Source organism: Danaus plexippus (genome assembly GCF_018135715.1).
Source record: "Danaus plexippus chromosome 16 unlocalized genomic scaffold, MEX_DaPlex mxdp_31, whole genome shotgun sequence".
Classification (NCBI taxonomy): Eukaryota; Metazoa; Arthropoda; class Insecta; order Lepidoptera; family Nymphalidae; genus Danaus; species Danaus plexippus.
In genome coordinates, this window is record NW_026869852.1 from 1,944,991 (window position 1) to 1,965,658 (window position 20,668).

The 20,668-nt window shown below is 30.8% G+C and overlaps 2 protein-coding genes and 2 non-coding genes across 10 annotated transcripts in view; 2 read left to right on the plus strand and 2 right to left on the minus strand.

The window, feature by feature from the left end:
- LOC116771765 (CHH-like protein) overlaps positions 1–16,263 on the minus strand; it is a 33,300-nt gene extending 17,037 nt beyond the window's left edge. Inside the window, exon 1 of one of the 4 annotated variants that reach the window (XM_032663724.2) lies at positions 15,798–16,263. The gene's annotated coding sequence lies outside the window, so the exon portion shown is untranslated. Of the gene's footprint in view, positions 1–740; positions 958–15,797 lie in introns of those variants that run through there. The other 3 variants (XM_061528312.1, XM_032663726.2, XM_032663725.2) reach the window with 3 other exon arrangements.
- Positions 1–20,668, plus strand: part of LOC116771759 (peroxisomal leader peptide-processing protease-like) — a 38,361-nt gene that overhangs the window by 13,292 nt on the left and 4,401 nt on the right. The window contains exon 1 of one of the 4 annotated variants that reach the window (XM_032663717.2): positions 15,071–15,208. The exons of 1 other annotated variant lie outside the window; for it this stretch is intronic. The gene's annotated coding sequence lies outside the window, so the exon portion shown is untranslated. Of the gene's footprint in view, positions 1–15,070; positions 15,286–20,130; positions 20,570–20,668 lie in introns of those variants that run through there. 2 more of the 4 variants (XM_032663716.2, XM_032663718.2) reach the window with 2 other exon arrangements.
- Positions 18,505–18,593, plus strand: Trnay-gua (transfer RNA tyrosine (anticodon GUA)). The gene is given in 2 exon segments: positions 18,505–18,541; positions 18,558–18,593. It is a non-coding gene; the product is annotated as a tRNA-Tyr (tRNA).
- Positions 19,422–19,494, minus strand: Trnav-cac (transfer RNA valine (anticodon CAC)). The gene has a single exon. It is a non-coding gene; the product is annotated as a tRNA-Val (tRNA).

Genomic DNA, 20,668 nt, shown 5'->3' on the forward strand with positions numbered 1-20,668 from the left:
TAAATTCAAAATCTTTCTCAGCCTATCTTCACTTTCCACTAAACATTATTTAATTTAGACGCGTGACGTGAACTGTCAAGATGACAGAAGCGGCATTTTGTTTTTTTATTTTATTTTATAAGTAATAATAGATTAATTGATTTTATTTTAATATTTAGGGAAGCGATCGAGATAATGTTTGGTTATATCAAAAATATTTATTATAATTTATTGTAAGCAACACGGCTATATTAGCCTATCTTATGTTTAATTATTAATTGATTATGAGGCCCTCACGTCATGTTGGCTGTAGAGTCGTATGTTGTTGTCGCTATATCTAGTTATACCTTACAGTTGGAGGCTGACTTGTTGAATACTTGCAAGTGTTTATCATTTCATTATACACGTTACAATTGTTACAACGAATTATAAGCCATACTAAAAACATACAAACACACACACATATATATATATATATATATAAATGACTTGTATATATTGTATAATGTAATCAGTATGCTTTAAGACGTATCTCGATATGATCGAATGTTATCAGGATTAAGATGAAGTCTCCGTCACTGTCATATCAATACACGAACACGTAATATATATTAATATATGGAAAATTGTTTGACAAATCATACTGGACACATCACACACTCTACATCCGATGATATTTAAAAACATTACACTCCCAGTGGCGGGAGAGAAACATAAGACGTTTATAACGAAAGGCAGTCAAAGGAGAGGAAGTATCTTACCAGTGTACAATACGTTACAGTACCGCGAGCCTCTCTGTATGTAGTATGAACAATACTCACTGTAGGTTAACACAGCGGACTCACTAACGCGACCAACCGACCGACAGACCGACAGTATGTAGTGTGCACTCGCGAGTGTCTGTACGTGCGTGTGTCGTGCGGAGAGCGGCGTGCGTTCTCATCGGCCACCGTCACGGGTTTGAACGCGACTGGTCACATTCTATTTTATATGACGAGCGTGCTCATTGGACGGTCGCGGGCGCGCCTGCCTGACTCACGTCAGTGGAAAGCCTGCCTAGTTGATTTTTTGTTTTTTTTTTTTTGATAAAAAAATTGCGAACGCGCATGTCCACCAAACATATGATATGTTGTAGTCTCTGGCCGTCTGTCAACGATGTTGTCGGTGCATTCCGTTATGTTTATAGTTAACTGTATCCGACTGTTATTCTTCTGACGTTATTAGGACTGAAACTTCATGCGCACGTTCCGCTTTGAGTTTTCTAGTTAATTTTTTTGCTTATGTCATGACCTCGAAGGTTTATTCGCTCGGAGTTCGACGTTTGTAACTATTAACTGGTTTTCAATCACAATATATAAATCACTACAATATAATATATATATATATATAGGATTGTATATTTTTTATTTGAGTTTTCAATTAACGCCAAATTCATGTATATATTTTTTATCAATCTAACAGATCTTCAATGATATAAATATTTATTGTACTGTAAGAGGGCACACGTCACAATATTTGTAGAACAAACATCATAATCTGTTATCTGTTACATGAAGATACTGAATTATGTGATCTCCAGCACGAGTTATCATTGTACATAACTGTTCATTGACAGATTCACTTGATACTAATATTAGTTTTAAATAATTAAACATTTACTATTGTAATAACAAATTAATCACAGACATCCTGCTTTCGGTAGTAAAATAAATTGTTGCTTAAATATTGATCGCGTCAACATAAAGTAAGCATGTATAGTATTTCTAATATTACATAAGGAAGAATTATTAATTTATAGTTACGAGTTACGAGTTAGTTTAATTTAGAGTTACGAGGAAGTCACTTCTAAAGGGAAACGATAGTTAATCTTTCATTAAACATACAGTCTTATAAATAAAAAATCAAGAACATAGGAATTAATCCAAACAAATCTCGTAGACAATCACAAAATCTGTGACGTATTCAGGTAATAAACTAGACGCAGCACCTTCCGTATAAATATTTCTTCCGGAAAAATAATAGTATTTATTTTCCATTGAAGTGTATAAATTTTCCGTATATTAGGTTGTGACGCTGATCGTACTGTGGCTTGAGGCATCGTATGTTATTTCATTATTTATGTATTGTCCGAAACTCGGAATATTTTTTTTATTAATATAAATATATACATCTATACCTCTAATATATATTAGGAGAGTCAAGTTTATGTAAGTAAAATATATTTCTTTAAATATTAAATAAATATATATGTATATATAATCTTCCTGTACATAATGACTTAATCCAATGTATCGAGCCTAGCGTTTTTATTCGGCGGATTGTCAAAACATCGCTTTTTGTAAACACCACCGTCATTCAGACTAAATCAATCAATTTAATTTCTCTCATACATCTTATAGAATAAACTTTATAATTTTATTTTAATTCATTACAAGAAAGTCAGCTTATGTATAGGTCTAAAAAATTTCATTTACGCCCACACAGTTAACACTTATGTGACGATTTTAAATGATTTTCTAACTCCGTCTTCATAGTATTACACTTAATTTATGTTTATTTTAGAACATTTCACTAATTGTTTGCTCCACGACGTTTATAATAGGATGTGAATCATTCCGTAAATTCGTAAGAGGCACGCTATCGGCTATACCTACATGTGCTAGATGTTTGGATTTGTTTTTATTTAAATACCTCTTACAATAACATCCTGACCGAAATATATTTCTCAGGAATCTGTCGAATCTAAACTCATGCAGCGGAAGGAAAGGATTCATTCTCGAATATTTCGGATCTTAAAATATTCCAACCATATTAAACGTGAAAGTTGGGAAAGAACGCGAAAATGATATCATTATATCTGTGATAATAAAGTTTCAATTAATTTAAATAATTTGACATACAGTCTTGAGCGATAGTAACATCGAAATATGACAGTCGTCTGATGCAACACACGTGCTCTGTTACTGAGATCTGTGAACTATCGTGTTTATAAACGGCCAGCGGGCGGAAGAAAGTGACGCGGTCAAGGATGGCGTGTGTTATGACGAAAACGTTGCAGAAGTATAGAAATATTCATAAAATATATTACATTATGGATGTGTTATGTTGGAAATACGATGAGCAGCAAATATTGTATGGGGTTCCGATAAATAGTAATGTTTTATAATAGACTGACTGTTCATTCATAAAAGGAAACCACAAGGTTCAATGACACTCAAATATATTATTCGTTATAACTAATAAGAGGGAATACCCTCTTCCTTTAAAATACACAAATAGTACATGAATTCTACTTACTCTATATAAAATTAATAAGATATAACAATGTATCACGGAATTAAATGTACAATGTACTACAATTATTCATCATATAGACGCTGGTGTTTTATTTGTTAATTAATGATTTAAATATTATATTTATACCGTAATAAACATTAAAACTTGTAGTCACAGAGTATACGAGGAAAATATATTATTTTTTTAATTTCATACCACCATTATTAATCCACAAAAATATTCCATTTAACCGTTTTATTGTTGTAAACATGACGTCTGTATTTTTTTTTTCCATATTTAAAATTATACACAAAAAACCACAAACGACAGTAAAATTCATAACTGGTCCTTTGCGAATAAATGTTGAAGGAATTAATTTTTTTTAGTTCTACGTCACGAACAACACCCGAAACATATTAATGATCTTAATAATGTCAAAATTTATGCTTCTGTGGCACTGAGTGCTCGCATTTTTTTATCTTTTAACTTTTACAGTATGCTTTTTTTACACAGATCCAAGATTTTGTGGACGTGAGTATATTATGTTATTTTCAGCTCGATACCTCCACATCATCGCAGTACGTATATAAATATAATCTCTATATAGCACATAGAGAGAAAGACGGACGGAAAATAAAGAGACCTATACGGATTACATATTTTTTTCGACCAAAAACACAAAAAAAATTGTATCAATTCAACCTATTTTAATATAGAATCCACTAATATATTATATCTGTAGTGTTCCTAGACAATGTAGATCATTAAAATAAACTGCAGATAATAATTTACTGTCAACATCTTCAATAATTGAGCTGTGTAGATCTAAGGATTACATACAAATTGCTATTTCTCATAATGTGAAGCATAGGAGCATTATTTACAATAATTATCATGTTTCGTTGGCTGTTCATAGACATTTAAATTCATTGTTATTGTTTTAAAAATGTAAAATTGTTTTAAAATTTGTAGTATTCTTATCATATTTATTAAGTGTAATCGCGGTACACGCATTTATTATAAAGCTAGGGGCACACTAAAGGAAATAGGTATGAAAAAAAAATATTTAGCATGAATACTCTTTGCACGTATTAGTAAATATATCCGAAAAACTTAGTTTCATCTAGATATCAATAGAAAAGGTATTAAAAAAACCTATTTTCTATCAAAAATAAGATTTCTATATATTAAGATATTCTTTATCATAGAACAAACAGTGCGCGTTGTGTTAGCAGCTTTGGGATTTATTTATTAAAACAAATGAAGTGCCCGCTGCTGTAGTCATATGACTCTACGTCAGGCCTCATGTGATGATGGAGTCATGGAAAAAAATCATTTACAAATGTAACCTACAATTATTACGCATTTATTAAGATCGAAGGAAAATTAAATATATGAAGGTGATGGATATTAAAGCATCGATCATTTATTACCTAAAAAAAATATCAAACTAAGTCTGGTGTTCCAGTCTGTTGACAAACGAAATAGAATTCATAGCATTTTATAATCTGTGATATTTTTTTCATCAGAATAGTTTTATATATTTCTTATGTATATTCGGGATGAATCAAAGCATACCTCATGCTGTGTGTGAACATCTTTAGTAGAATCAGCTGACTGATAACGTATCCAGTGTAGGCTGTTTATATATTGATAATTGCCAGCAACATCTAACGACGGTATGCTAACAAATTTTCATAGTATATTTTTAATTTTTTCCTTTAAAACCCTATAATTACGACTAGTCTTTCCATGAACTGTCATACGTCATTACTATGTAATGGTATCCTATGTCTCTATCCATCATTATAATAGTGTTTTAATATTTTTTGCTTAAATTATTTATGGAACTTCCAATGAATCACTAATGCTATATTAACTACCGACAACAGCGTTCTGTATTTCCAGTGCTATAGTTAATTCCAGAAGTTTCCGTGTCAGTGTTTATATTTAAAATCCTCTGAAACTTTCCTTTGTATTTTATTTGATGGTTCTGGTGGAGGAGCCGTTACGTCTGATATTTCCTGGAGTACGAATGTTTTCTATTCTTTGTTCGTAGAACAATACGTTAATAAATAACTATCGTTAAAATTATTAGGTTAAAACGACTTCCCATATTATTCATACGGTAAAAGTAACGTTCGTTAATTGTTTCATTCATTAATATTAAATTTCGAATGGAATTTAAACATTTTTATTCAATGTTTAAATTGATTTTTTTAATAATAAAAAAATGTCTTCCAGTTATGACCCACGTCAGCGGAGAACACTTCGACCATTTACTGTAAGCAGTCTCTCATGTAGTATTCGATTAAACGAAATGTTGCTTCACGCTATAACTAGCTACTTGTTGAACGAAAGACTGAAAATCTAATATAAGTATGTTTCAATGAGACGTGCTGTATTCCTATTTACATCTTTCGGACATCATTTTCAACATGGGCCCTTTAAAAGTTCAAGTTTATCAAAAGGAATTCTACGAGGAACCGAATTGTCAAATAAATATATAATTTATTTGCATTTTTGGTCCTAACATTGACTTCATTTTAGGAACTTCTGCAAGGGATTGGAGACAATATACTATGTACTGTAGGGAAAAAAAGAGAAATTGTCCGAAACTAAACCGTGTCAACATCAATGGGTACCGCTGCCTTAGTAGAAGTATGATGCAATGTTACAGTTTGGGCCGTCATCGGTGGTATGCGGCCTCAACACACCTGATGCAAGAACACTCACAGCTTACTGTAACAAACCTATTAGAAATGTTGGCGCTGCACTTGAAAGGTACTGAGAGCAGGAGATTGAAGGTCTCACAGGATTCATTACATAGCTGTGGCGCGTTTGTTAGTATTATTTAGGTTAAAGAAATACTAATAAAAAATATTCTTTATACTTAATTATGGTTTTTAGTTTAATGAAATATTGAAGACAGTTTTTATATATTCTTCATGTTTTGCAACGTGAAATCATTTCGATGTTATAACGTTGGCAAGACATCAAATAAAATGCAATTTGCATAGCTAGTTACAAATTATGCACACGTTCCATATTCGTTTGATAGCCAATTAAATTATATGCGATATGCAACTAGGTTTATTAGTATATTAAATAAAACTTTCGATCTCTAAAATTTTGAGAACTAATATGATACTTCGCTTTAAACCTATGTTAATTGTTGACGTCAGATTGAATAATTGCTTTTTTTGTTTTTTTTTTTTAAGCTATGATTTGAGACGTTCAGAAAATTATACTTCGACCACATTAGTTTTTTTTTCCAGTTTCTCGTTAAAAAAAAATTCAAAGCGGCATTATAAAGCCGTCTTATGACAATGTTAAAAATGATGTACATTTATCGTTTCGAATTACGTGTTCCTTTAAAAGAAATTGTACTGTCTGTATGATGACCGGCGTGAAGCGTTCAATGTACGAGATACAAGGATTGCGTAATAACGACGGCGTCTATCACTCGAACCTTCCCATCGACGATCAGGACACGCCAATACAAACCTTAGCAGTTACTAAATAAAGTTCATTTAGGATAAATTAATAAAACAAAATTATTAAATATTATATGGATGATCAGCTAAAAAGATTTTTGTAAATTTTTTTGATATCCTCAGTAAGGCTTTACGTCACCGTCTGCGCTCGCGCTGCGCCGAAGCCTTTATGAAAAGAAATAAAAAAATGACACGTTCATCGACAAATGAATGATAGCCGCAGAATATTTTACAGTTTACACGCACTCGTATTATAATATACATTTTCTACGTATTACACAATGTCACATTTTGGAGGGAACATGTTCAATGACATTAGGTCGAACATGTAAACAGATTTTTTTTTATTTTTTAGTATGGCAATCTATTCGCTCTGCCAGTGTCATGTATTTAATGTGAGAGTTGTCAAAATTAATGTTTTTTTCATGAAAGAATTGCAATTCAAATAAAAAATTGATTAGTTATATATTCAGAAATAATGATCATAATAATGTTTCCAACTAAACCCTGATTCGTCATATAAGTTAGCATCGGAAAAGAATTATTATTTGACTTCAATTTTAAGTTTGAGCAAAGCAATTCGTTCCAGTGTACCTCAGGAATATATTTATTATATAAATATAATATATTAATATTTATATCCAACAATTATCTTGAAAACGGCTCAATTCGTTCATTGAATATATGTTTTTTAGAGAATCTAAGTGTATATTTTCTTATTTTTTTATATTTTCGCCTCTAACTGGAAAACGAGTTAACAGATCAAAATTATAAATTACTATTTTAGTACATCACATGCATACAAAACGACATTTTTATACATTGCATTATGAAATACAGTCCTTAACGATTACATGGAACTGTGAAAACAAATAGAGAACAAAGTTAAATTAACAAACTTCAAAATATACGAATAACAAATTGAACAATTTTCATCTTTAAATAATTATGTTAAGTTTCATTATTGCCGAGTGTCTTTTAGTGATGGGATCACTGTTATATGACTATAGGAAATCTAAAGCTGTTTTAACATGTACCCGCTACATTTCCAGCTCACACTATGTATGGATAGACAAATTCTGTCAAAGCAAGTCAATGTAGAGTTCGCAGTTAGAATGTGTCGTACAGAAGCAAGTGATCATTCAGAGATTCCTATAAACGAAATCAAATAACGAGCTGGCTGCGATATAAGAGATGTTTGTTTGTACTTTCAGAACAAATACAAATTACAAAATATTTTGTGTTCCTTCTTCCATCTATTGAATTTTCATTAATTCATTCGTTCCTAAATAATCATTCGTTCCGCAACAGATTGCACAGTTTTTTTTTCACAAGTTGATTTCGTATTTTTTATTTAAACCAAACTGCTATCTGTTAATGTATTTCAATATTTTTTCTGTTACACTCTTTAACTTTTAAACTGAATGCAGCCGATGGTGGGCGTAAAGTATTAGATAAATTTTGCTTCAAATTATATTAAAACAGAACCAAAATCCTTGATGACGTCGAAAGAGAAAAATGCGCTGGTGTTTTTCATGAAAACTAGTTTGATAAACATTGTTAAAAAAAAATTGTCGTAAATTTTGTTTGTTATTTGATGCTTTGACGTACGGAATAGAAATAGATGCTTTATTACTGACGAGTATGCACTGGAGACGAGCTTCGTCTGGATTAGAGTTCCGCATTCATAGAACAAAACACTATGACATATAATCCCATGTATTAATAGCAGCATGATTTATATAAAAAACAATCACTTTAAAAAGGGAAAGAACCATTACATTATTATTTTATTACCACACTTGTTTCTAAGTATAATATGTCGGCCTCCAGTTTTAAGTCTCCACTCATTTTGTAATATTTGATAGAACGATATGTTAAAATATAGAAAAAAATATTAAAGTTAGCTTCTTATATTAATGCTGGTGGCTTCTATGTCTTAACGTTGCCCCGACATATTCCCTAGTAACCCGCAAATTTTTATCGTATCAGTATAGTAAGTTTACCCCAAGTTTACATTGTCACACTACATACGGAGTTTAAATAGTTTTTCAGTCATAATTCTTCGCATATTAATATAAATATTGAATGAGATCGGAAAACGTTTGGAACGCAAACTTCTGCTAAGCTTATCCATTTAGATTTTCGTCTTAACGTTATCTAGTCATTAACAATTTTTAGAAACAGCTATATATATTACTAAAATAAGTATTTTCATACCAAATCTTCCGCACTGTCTTATCATTACAGTTAGTCTTTTTTTATTTCTGCATTCCGTAACTTTCATACTATCTATATCTTAAGTATTTTTAACATCATCTATCTTCAATTTTCTAAATAACATCATTATAGGAATATTTATCATATGAATTCAATGTCTTATTAGTTATTTCCATTGACTGTACAGCCGTGCTAATTATACTGAGGTACGTACATATTTTTCTTATTGTAATAACCGACGTGATTTTAAATAATTACTTTATAATGGCGCGTTCGCATACCGAGAACGAACGGACCAAGGTTCAATCACGTTTAATATCAATAGATACGATACAATGCAACTGACAGCTATTAGTGACGTCATGAAAGTGACATATTGTGCAATATTTTATTGCAATATCAATAAAAAACATATTTATTCGTCCCATACACGATGAAGCTCTTGAAAGTTTTGTTTATTAATTTTTTTTATGAATAACAGTAAATGTTATAACGAACCGATGGGAATCGAATTAAATCTTTAATTGGCATCTAATTGATCGTCTGTCAAACAAACATCGCTGAACAATGTATTATAATCAACATATAGACGAACAAAAAATTGGCGCCAGGGCGAACGCCGAATAGACACGCTTCACTTTGAAAGACCTTCAACTTGAATGAATATTTTGTACCGACAGTATGTTTGATATGCAGAAATTACGCGCAATTACAATTATTCACTAATGGGATGTTTTTTTTTTTTATTTTAGTCAGGCTTTTACTTCAATTATACTGACAGTATTGTAGAACTAGGTTTTATATGTATCTGATATGATAGAGGTGCTCTAATAACTGGCCTTTAATGTCTCAAGACAGTTCATATCTAACCATGAGCTATACATGTAGCTTAATAAAACGCAAGCATATTATATAGTGTGCTCATGTTATAACATATATCATTACTGTATGAGATGCCTTTTTAAAGAAATAAAAAGGTTAAAATTCCTGCAGGAAACAAATATATATGTATATATACGAAGTTCAGTACTAGGTCGCCAACTACTTTACCGCCAAGTCTTAATATATTTATTATTATATCACAAGATATATCCGTAATGTAGGAAGGAATGAACAAAATAAAGCTATAGATATTATGTTGCAGTCGTAATAACAATCACCGTTTACGTCAGATAATCTGTAATGGACCTTTTTACAGATGTAGCTCCTTTGAAACGGTAGGTACCGATGTTATAACTTAATATTGGCTGAATATAACTCAACACAATAGAATATATATAAAAAAAAGTAAAGATTTAAGTAAACATTAGCGTTTTATTTAATTTTATTAGTCAGTGTATTTCAAATCAGACGAGAATTAATATGATGCTGTTTATTTGAAATGTAAACATGACACGTCGTATATTCTCAGAAAATCAATTCTCAGGTAACATTAATGGGGGTTATGAAATCATTTCATTTCTAAGGCATTTTTCACTCAGCATTTTTGATTGAAAAATATTTTTTAGTTTAATTTTCCCAATAATTAACTCTTGGACTTGAAAGGTTTAAAAGTAACGAGAGCTTTTGATAAATTAATTAAACCGTTGACATTCTTGCTAAAATACATAAACGAAGTTCCTTTGTTTCGCAAATTGAATGTCAAATAATAAAACAAATTCGATTTAAAGCAAAATCTCGCCATTAGGGAATACATGAGAAAATAGTTTAAAAATCTAACGAGTTGAAAGTGTTTAAGAAAATGTATCAAGAATATGGTAAAAAATTTAAGGAGTGCATGTTATGTACGTAGTATAATATGTTACGGTCCAAAAATCATGATTGGCATGTGGCATTGGAACTATCAGTTGTCTCATATGGAAATACACATACAAACATATTATATATACAAATTTTTACAGTTCCCACGTCTACTGACGTAACTTAACAATCTGTTATAAGACTCATATTACAATTATAGCAAACATTTATATATATAATCTTTTAAAATTACATAATTTTGTTAAAAACAATCGTGCAAAAAAACGTTAAACGATCGTGAGCTGCGCAACATAGTGTTCAGTAGTAGGAACCTCATTCAAATTATCTCTGCATTGTTCCTAGTATGGGTCATCGTCATGAATTTTAAAAACTTTCATTAAAGTTCTCCGAGTTCGTTACAATACGTGTACTAAGCTCAGTTCTGTCATGCAAACAATTTCATGTCTAAAATGTTATCACGATAAAATACAACATTTGTTCTAGTAGTATCCTGAACGTGCCGGCTACTAAGGACTTCGTTTGAAGTAACAATTTACTGAGATATATGTGAATTTTAATTTCCTATTATAAGCTAATTATGAACTACCATCTTATGAACCGACGACACGGAACCCACGATATACTTATTTAAAAACTAACATTCATTTTTCTCGGAACAGAGATTTTTTCCCTTACAAAATCGAATAAATTAAAAATACTCTTGGTTGACTCATTTGTCAATGTTATTTTTGGTCTGATTTTTACAAGCCTAATAGGTTTCACACGCATACATATTTGCCTTTTGCCTCCTATTCACTCTACATCATAATGTCCAACCTTACATAATATTCAATTATTTTGTTACAAATTCCGTTCCGAAATTAAGAATTAAGAACCAAGAAACTGTTATTACAGGTAAGCTATATGTAAACTTAAAAAGATAAGCAACAAAAAAGAATATAATCAAATTTTAAATTTTAAATTTAGAACACTTATTAACGGGATACGGAAAATCATTGATGTATTTAATGTCTTCAATTGACCATTGACAGTGCATCACACACGGTGTATATAAAAGTTATATTATACAACATGTATCTGTAAGGCGTAAAACAAAACATTACGACATATGACGAAATCTTAAAGGCTCTAGGTTATTTGTTTGAATGTCGAATACAAAAACATTCAAATAGTCATATAAATTCATTACAAATAAACTAGAAAAAAAGATAATAAAAAAAAAAAAGAATTTAAAAAATCATACGAAATACGGAGCGCTAGCAGATTTTCATTCAGAATCTTTTGACATTGTAGTATTATAGTTGGTTATTGAATGAGGAACGGGAAAGGATCCGTAAGTTGTGTGGCACACAAACTTGTGTTAATCGTAATGTATTTCCGATTGTGTACTTAAAGTATGCGAGGAGTTCAGATAAAAAATTTATCCGGAGATAATGGAATTAAATAGAACGTGAATCATTGATTTTGAATGGAATTCTTAGCTTCTTGGAACTTTAAAGGGATATAATTATTTCAATCTTATTTCAATCGATTAATGACGGTTTTATATATAATTAATGACGGTTGTATATATTTTTGCGATGACACTGATAGGTAATGATTATTTCATAATAATGATTTATTAATATATTATATTCATAATTAATTGTACGTTGGTTGGTTGTTTTAAATATGGTCTTCATCCGTGCAAAAAAAAAAATATTAAAAATTAATATATTAAAAAAAAAACAATAAAAAAAGATATCCTGACAACCTTTGATATTAACAGAGAGTTTGTCATTAATTACAACAGAGTAAAAAGAAGATTGTACAGCCACAGAATATTAACGCTGTAATATAAGAGATAAAATTTGTTTTAACATATTCGTGTAATTAATTTATTCCTAAAACAAGACCACAAAAGGTAAAGCCGCTTCGCTTGTTTTCCGCAATAGAATCCTCTAGAACGTTCACACAAAATAATTACAGCTCAGTTCATTATATAATTATCTTTGTCGACGTAAAAATATTAGTGCACGCCTTCCTTTTCCATTGCCTTGGGGTAATTTACCCTTTTACTCTTGTATTGTAGCAGTTCAATTATGATTTATGACTCAGCAGTGACTTTAAATACCCGACTGCTATTTATATAAATCACTAACACAACCAAAGCGATTTTTCCGGTACGGAATAAATGAATCAAGTCTTAATGTATGTTTAACGATTCGATTTTTAAATGTGTTGAGTTAATTGATTGGCACGAAATTTTATAAAGCGTTTTTTTTTCCTCTGTTTATTCCAGCGCTCTTAAAGCGTTAGCAATAACAATATGGAGCTGTCATGAACATGTAAACGATGACCATTCGTATAAGCCCTGTCAACTTCACACCGACAGTTACAAAGTTTTTCAACTTAACGTTAATTCGAATGTATTCCATAATAATAATGAAAAACCTGAATAGGAGTATCTGAAAGCACGACTAAGATAAGGTACACTCTACTACAAAATGCGTCCTCGACGGGAACTTATTTTTACGTCGCTGGCTAATTAAACTGAATAATAAAACTGACATACAGAATTAACGAAATTAACATTAGACTTCAACCCGTTAATATAAATAGTACAAAAATAGATTCCGCTAAGTATTTGAGGAAACCGAGTGTCACACGTCACGCGGGTCCACATCTTTGGTTAACCAATTCCTTTTTTGATCATAAAATTAATTGTATGAACTCCTATTATATGTTACATTTATTTATTTATATAGATCATGTCATAGTTTTCAACTTGACTGAAATAAAATCTTAACTTAGACGTCAAATTGTTCTTCTCCTTAAAATGTTACGTCGCTGTAAGAGTTTAAAGAAGATATTATGCTAAAAAATTTTGTGAAATATAGTGGTAAAATTTTAGTACGCATTAATATCACTAATTAAGATATTTATGCTTAGTCCTAGTTTGCAACGCCACTGGATACGGAGCGTTTCCCGTTTGTCATTCAATAAAAAAAAGCTACGTTAATAGTATGATATGACAAGATTATCAAAGGAGAAGTTATATTTTATCATCTATACTAATATTATAAATGCGAAAGTAACTCTGTCTGTCTGTCTGTTACTCAATCACGCCTTAACTACTGAAACAATTTGCACGAAATTTGGTATGGAGATATTTTGATACCCGAGAAAGGACATAGGCTACTTTTTACCCCGGGAAAATGACGCATTTCCGAGGGAAAATTCGGGTGGGCCGATCGCTTTTACACCTAAACTACTGAACAGATTTAAATGAAATTTGGTAAGGAGATAGTTTGAGTTAATTTTGTTAAGTTTGACATGTATGTATGTAAGTTTGACATCTGTTTGTAAGTTTGACATGAGTTAATTTTGACCGCGGGAAAACAACGCATTCCCATGGGAAAAATTACTTTTCTGGCCAAGGAAGGAAAAACAAAAATCATCGTATATAAAAATGTATTGCAGTAACTTATCTTCTTCTTAAAATGTATTAACCAACCTAACCTATGACAATCACACTTAGTATGGCCTTATCCCATCTCGGCACAATTCAAACATACGTACAAAAAGTACAGCTCAGGTGTTTTCATACTACTATACAAAAAACTATCCAATGCGGACGAAGTCACGGGTAAAAACTAGTTTACTATAAAAATTTGTTAATAGGTTATGTAAATGACTGCAGTTACGAGACTTAAACATTTCGTATGATTATTTCTCACTTGATATTTTCAAAACGATTTAAAATGGAAAATTTAATTTTATTTAAACCAAAATATCACACATGGTCAACGGGGCCAATCATAAGTTACGTCACATTAATATCAAAACATTTTAATTCCTCAGAGAAATCTCATTTTCGGACTCCCTCCATGTCAAGACACGCTGCTTTTGACTCCCAACCCCCTGCGCTTTGTCATAGAATGTTACATTCTAGTAATTCCGCCCCCTCCGTTAAGATTAACTTACTTTGTGGAATGACCCTAAAATCATAGTCATACTTGCTTCTTTAACAGTTACATGAGATAATAAAATTTTACAAATATGATATTATATATAATAATTAATATATATCTTGAATCGTATGACGAAAACATTTCTCACAATAAATTGTAATTTTTGTGGCTGAGATAACTCATATTAAATATTTTTTTATATATTTTCACAGATTTTAGTCATAATGTTCAAAGCTCTAACATTATAATTGCTTAACATTTTAATTTATATATAAAATTTAGTGACAGCGCCATCTATTAAATATGTTACGAACTACGTATTAAGTGACATGTATGAAGTGATCATCGGATGGAATGGAGAACTGTCAATATGATTCTCCTCTACACCAAAGTTCAACAGCTGATAGCGATGGGTCGAATTATGAACGATTTATTGGTTACTTTGTATATATTCTAAAAATATTATAAAATGTAGTCATCAATTGTAATATTATCATGCGTTTTAGTCTTAGCTACAGATCTGTAAGTATTAAACGTGTTCTAAAGTTAAGTGATTTACGTGAGTTTGTTGAACTAACCTCAAACTGTAAACAAATAAGGTAAGAAAATATAATGATTTGTTTCTAAATTATATATATTAGTTTTAAAAATCTTTTTTTTTTATTTTTTGCAATTAATCAACAGTTAATATAAAAAAAAAATTATACATGAAAAAGTTACTAACGTTAAGACGAAACTTTACAGGAACATTGAGAGTTTATTTAACTTTTTTTTTCAACTTTTATAATGTAAAAATTATGTTAAAGATTTAATTGCGATTTTTTACTAGGATAGTATTGCGTAATTAAATATTAAGTACGCGTGTTAATCTAAAGCCATGTACCTACTATTTTTGTAAACATTTCCATTAGATATTTATTAACAAGTTTAATATAAATAAACTACTCGAAAAACTTATTTATGTTTCTTACCTCGACGTGTATCGATAAATCTCAACAGCGAACCTATGCACTTTCGTACACCAAGCAACACCTGTTGTTTGACTAACTGGTACGCTCATTAACTATAACAGTACCCCACTTTATACTAATTACTTCTAAAATGCACTTACCTAAAACGTTATCGCATCAAATAAATGGAAGTGTGCAACTGGCTCGGAAACTGAGCCGGTGAAAGTGACTTCTTTTTCCTTACACTCGATGCCAGACGTCGCAACGCAGGCATATCCGTTATAATATTCACAAATATTAATTATCTCAATGTACACTATGTTTAACACTGCATCCTCAACACACTCCGACTGTTACATAAAAACTTTTTCGTTTTATAATCCTTTTCGATATTCAAACTGATACATGTTCAGCCGTCACCGACGCGATGTGTCGTCGGGCGTCGTGTCGCGACATTCGAGTTCCGAGCCCACGCGAGGATGTGAACAATAAAGTGTTATATGATTGAACGCGATCACGGAAACATGTTGAACGGGATTTTTTGTCTCTGTAAAGAAACGTGTGTAATGGCGTAACTTGAGGAGTGAGAGAAACGGACTCTTAGCAGTGACTGAACGTGCTGGCGCTGGGCCGCGGCCCGCGCAGGATGCGATCCATTAGTCAAAAGAGCGTCCATTATTGTATTGTCGTGGGCTTATCGTAACGCTCGGGACTCCTTGGATTGCTGGAAGCGATAAACCGAACAAAGAATTCGGATAGCGTGAAAAGATGCAGGACGGAATACTATTATATACGTATAGATGACACCTTCACATTAAACTTCTCAAATTGTTTACCATAAATATATATTATTTAGAAATTGTTCATAGGTCATAAAATAGTGATGGTTTTGTATTTTTTTATATTATGGAGTTTAATTAAAATTAAATTGTATAAGATTATAACGAATGAAGTAATAGTCACGGGACCGGATCCCGTTACTCACGCTAGTTTGTTTCAATTGGACAGTTAAGTATCTGTGAAGCTCTGAAGCCCGTCATTTCCGTTTCACACAGGAACCTTTTTGAATGCATGTCTACAGGACGAACTGTCACTAACCAATTAAAAGTATTAACGTCCTATACATTAATTTATACATTAAGGCCGTTACAAATTAGGCCTTAATCTTAGAATTATTTGACTATTTAAGCTAAAACCTACCGAGACCCTCAGAGACTAATCAGAGTTTCTCGAATTAATAAACATAGATAGAAACAAAAATAACGCACATACATACTTATAATGATGTGAGATCAAAAACTATTCTATAAAATCACTAAATCAGCAGACGAGTCTCTTAAAACATTCGTCTAGCGATTTAAAAAAATATATTTTTTTTAATCATTTATAAACGAAGAAAAATCCCAGAATCTAAATATTGAAATGTCCAAAATACTAAGCTTCTTTGTAAAGATAAACTTAAAAACTTAAAATATCTACTATATTATGATACGATGATTACGATGATGTCGATTACTTTAATGAATGACCTCAAAATATACATGCAGATATTGTGTAACCAGTCGCAGCTGGTTAGAACGGGTCGGTGATGATTACAGAATGTTCACTACGAATACATTGTCTCATCACCGCGACGGTCGGCCAGGATCACAGGTTCATAGATCTAGGTTTGGGTCATAGCTACTCTGATGCAATGTTGACGCGTGCCACAACGAATGCTATTAATCAATACAAAAATATTTTAAATTGATTTTTTATTTGGAACCTATAATTTATTATTTCTCATTCGTTTTGAACCTCCCATCAGTCGACCCCACCTTCCGACCGTCCAAGGATGTCGGCCAAATCATGATCACAGCACAATGTCCTGTAACCTTCACCCACTTCTATTGTCTGTCACCAGGACTGACTAGTGTTGTGAACTAACTGTAAACTCAATGAGAAGTCTATCATGACGATAAAAAATATATTTGGGATTTAAATTAATGATTATTACTATTTTTCTACCTATGAAAATGTAGAATGTTTCAATGGATTGAAGTACATATGTTTTTGTACTTTGTACTTGTACTTTCTATACGCGAAAGCAAAATAGATTGCACTAAAACTTCTCAAAGATACAGATCAGACAACAAAATAATACAAAATTTGGCGCCGAAATTACTTTGAATTCGCTTGAGAATATGACATCAAAGTTGAAATTTGTGTAAAATCAAGTGTCATAGATTTTAAATGTCGCTGTTTCTGAAGCGGGTTTCGAAATTAAATAAATTCTTTATGGACATTTCTCTCATTAGAACATTTTGAATTAACGATATCATAAAAATCTTCGTCATTTGAGCTAAAGAAATATCGTATTACAGGAGCCAATAAAGGGTAAGTCGCCATTATATTATTATCGGCGCGTATTTCCTGACCCTTTCCAGCCATTGTTTAAAAAAAACAAAGTAATTAATGCAGAATAAAACAATTAGAATGCCAAGTTTAAGGTTATTGGTTCAATATAAGTTCTGATAATAGCTGTTAATAAAACATACAGAGAATAAACCTATTATTTTATAAACGTGTCTACATATTGATCACAATAAACGCACAACATTATTTTGTTATTATTTGATAACACATAGATAAAAAAATTAAAAAAAAGTCTAATTTCCAAAATATTTAAATTTACTTTAATTCATTATCAAATCCAAAATAAAGTATTTTTTATGTAAAGTAACGGCTACATAAAGTTAACAAAGGTAGCTTTACAGCAGTTTCTAAACTTTAAAGGACTTTCATATTTAACATTTATTATTTACAAGTGTTTATATTTATATAAATAATATATGAAATCAAATTGCTAATTTGAAATCTTATTCTCAACCTTCGATAGCTCAGTTGGTAGAGCGGTGGACTGTAGAGGTTTATTCAAAGATATCCATAGGTCGCTGGTTCAAATCCGGCTCGAAGGAATATTTTTGAAAAAAGTTTCATGGAATATTTTCCAAGCAATCTTACAATTAGTATACATGTACTTGTTCGTTATCTTTATATTATTATTTTATATAAATAAAAATATTAAATAAATAATAGTTTAAAAAAACTAAAAAACACGCTTTTTATAGAAAACCGAACTAAAAAATAGAAAATAAATTTAAATTAAGAAAATAGTGTTAAAAATTTCAATAAATATAAATTAATAATAGTGTGAATTAAAAAAAATATTTTATTTTAAAAAAAGCGTGGGGTGCATGGTGTCAATAGTTATAAATATTTTATTGACAGATATGAGTAGAGTGATTATCATTTCGATAATATCTTAAAAAGCACCCCACGCTTTTTTTAAAATAAAATATTTTTTTTAATTCACACTATTATTAATTTATATTTATTGAAATTTTTAACACTATTTTCTTAATTTAAATTTATTTTCTATTTTTTAGTTCGGTTTTCTATAAAAAGCATGTTTTTTAGTTTTTTTAAACTATTATTTATTTTCTACTTTTTAGTTTGGTTTATTTATAATAGCTTGTTTTTTTAATTTTAATTAAGTTTCTTACCTTATCGACTATATATGAAAATTATATAATTTAACAAAAATCATATTTTGTCAAATTGAAAAATGGAATAATTTTATCATTAGTGTATTGTCATCGGTCCTCGATAAATCTACGAAGTTTGAACGAAATCTGGCCGTTTAAAGTGGGTCAAAATCGCGCCTAAAGAAGTCGGTTACAAAAAACATACAAACATACATGTGAAAGCAATAAAAAAAAATTGTCAAAATTAAAAACAAATTTTGTTTCCGCCCGGGATCGAACCGGGGACCTTGTGCGTGTGAAGCACACGTGATAACCGCTACACTACGGAAACTTGAGTCTGTACACTAAAATTGAAAGTTAATTTCCTTGAAGATTATTAGACCATTTTTTAAGAATTTAGAATAAAAAAAATAAATAACTTACCTTTACAGACGCACTATACAAAAATGAAATATTTGAAAGTATTATATAGTGGGAGAGTAGTTCTTTCAATGGTAGCACTAAGAAAAAGCCTGTAAATATACCGCGGAGTCATCTTTTATACTTGAACAAATTATAGTCTCATTGACCACCCGCTGAATAAGGCTCATTATTTCACACAAGGGTGTGGTTTATGTGAAGCGAATATTGTAATCGTGTTCGCGCCCCATCCTCATATCATCATTACACCACTTCTCTGTTCACAAGTGTATAGAATGTTAAGAGATTTCGCAATACATTGCTGTATTTGTACAGCTTTTAGTGTGTTACATTTGAGAGAGTGTCCAATGTATGTTGTTACATTTCTGAAGTTTTTATTTGAAGGCATGTAGTAGTAACTAATTATTATCTCAGAGATGAAAGTAACTTTTGGAGGTAAATGGTCGTCCATTCTATTTTTATAAAGTAACTAGCTTTTACTTACAGGTTTGCTCGCGGAAATATTGTTTTTTTTTTAATCTATATCATTGTCTACTGAATATGTGTATGATATTGACAAGAATTAGTTATTGCTGGCAGCGCTACTCATTGTTGCAGATTAAAAAAATATTATGTTAGAGATTTTCGGTTTGGATCGAAACTTAATAAGAATTGCCACACCATACTCGGAAAACGTTTACAATCATTTATGTTGTTTAAATAAACATCTCACACAAACATTTAGACAGAAAGAGAAGCAGAGGCAAACCTTTAAAAATAAATTTTGGTTTTGTTCGAATAACTTGTAACGTGATAAGAATTTGTTATCTTAGGCATCACAGAAAGACGGTTCGAATGATACATGCGTAAATATAATATAGGTGAACGCTTAAACTAGATATCATTTATATTTTATATTGATATGTGTCATTGTCAATTCTAATAATACGTAATTATACACTTACAACACGATACAGCTTCCGTGACATTTGACACCGGCAACTCATGTACGTCACATAGTTTTTATCTTTTCGTTGTTCTTAATTAATATCCTAGTCATAGTAAATAGTATTTTTTTTTTATAGAGAATATTTCTAATTTTTCTT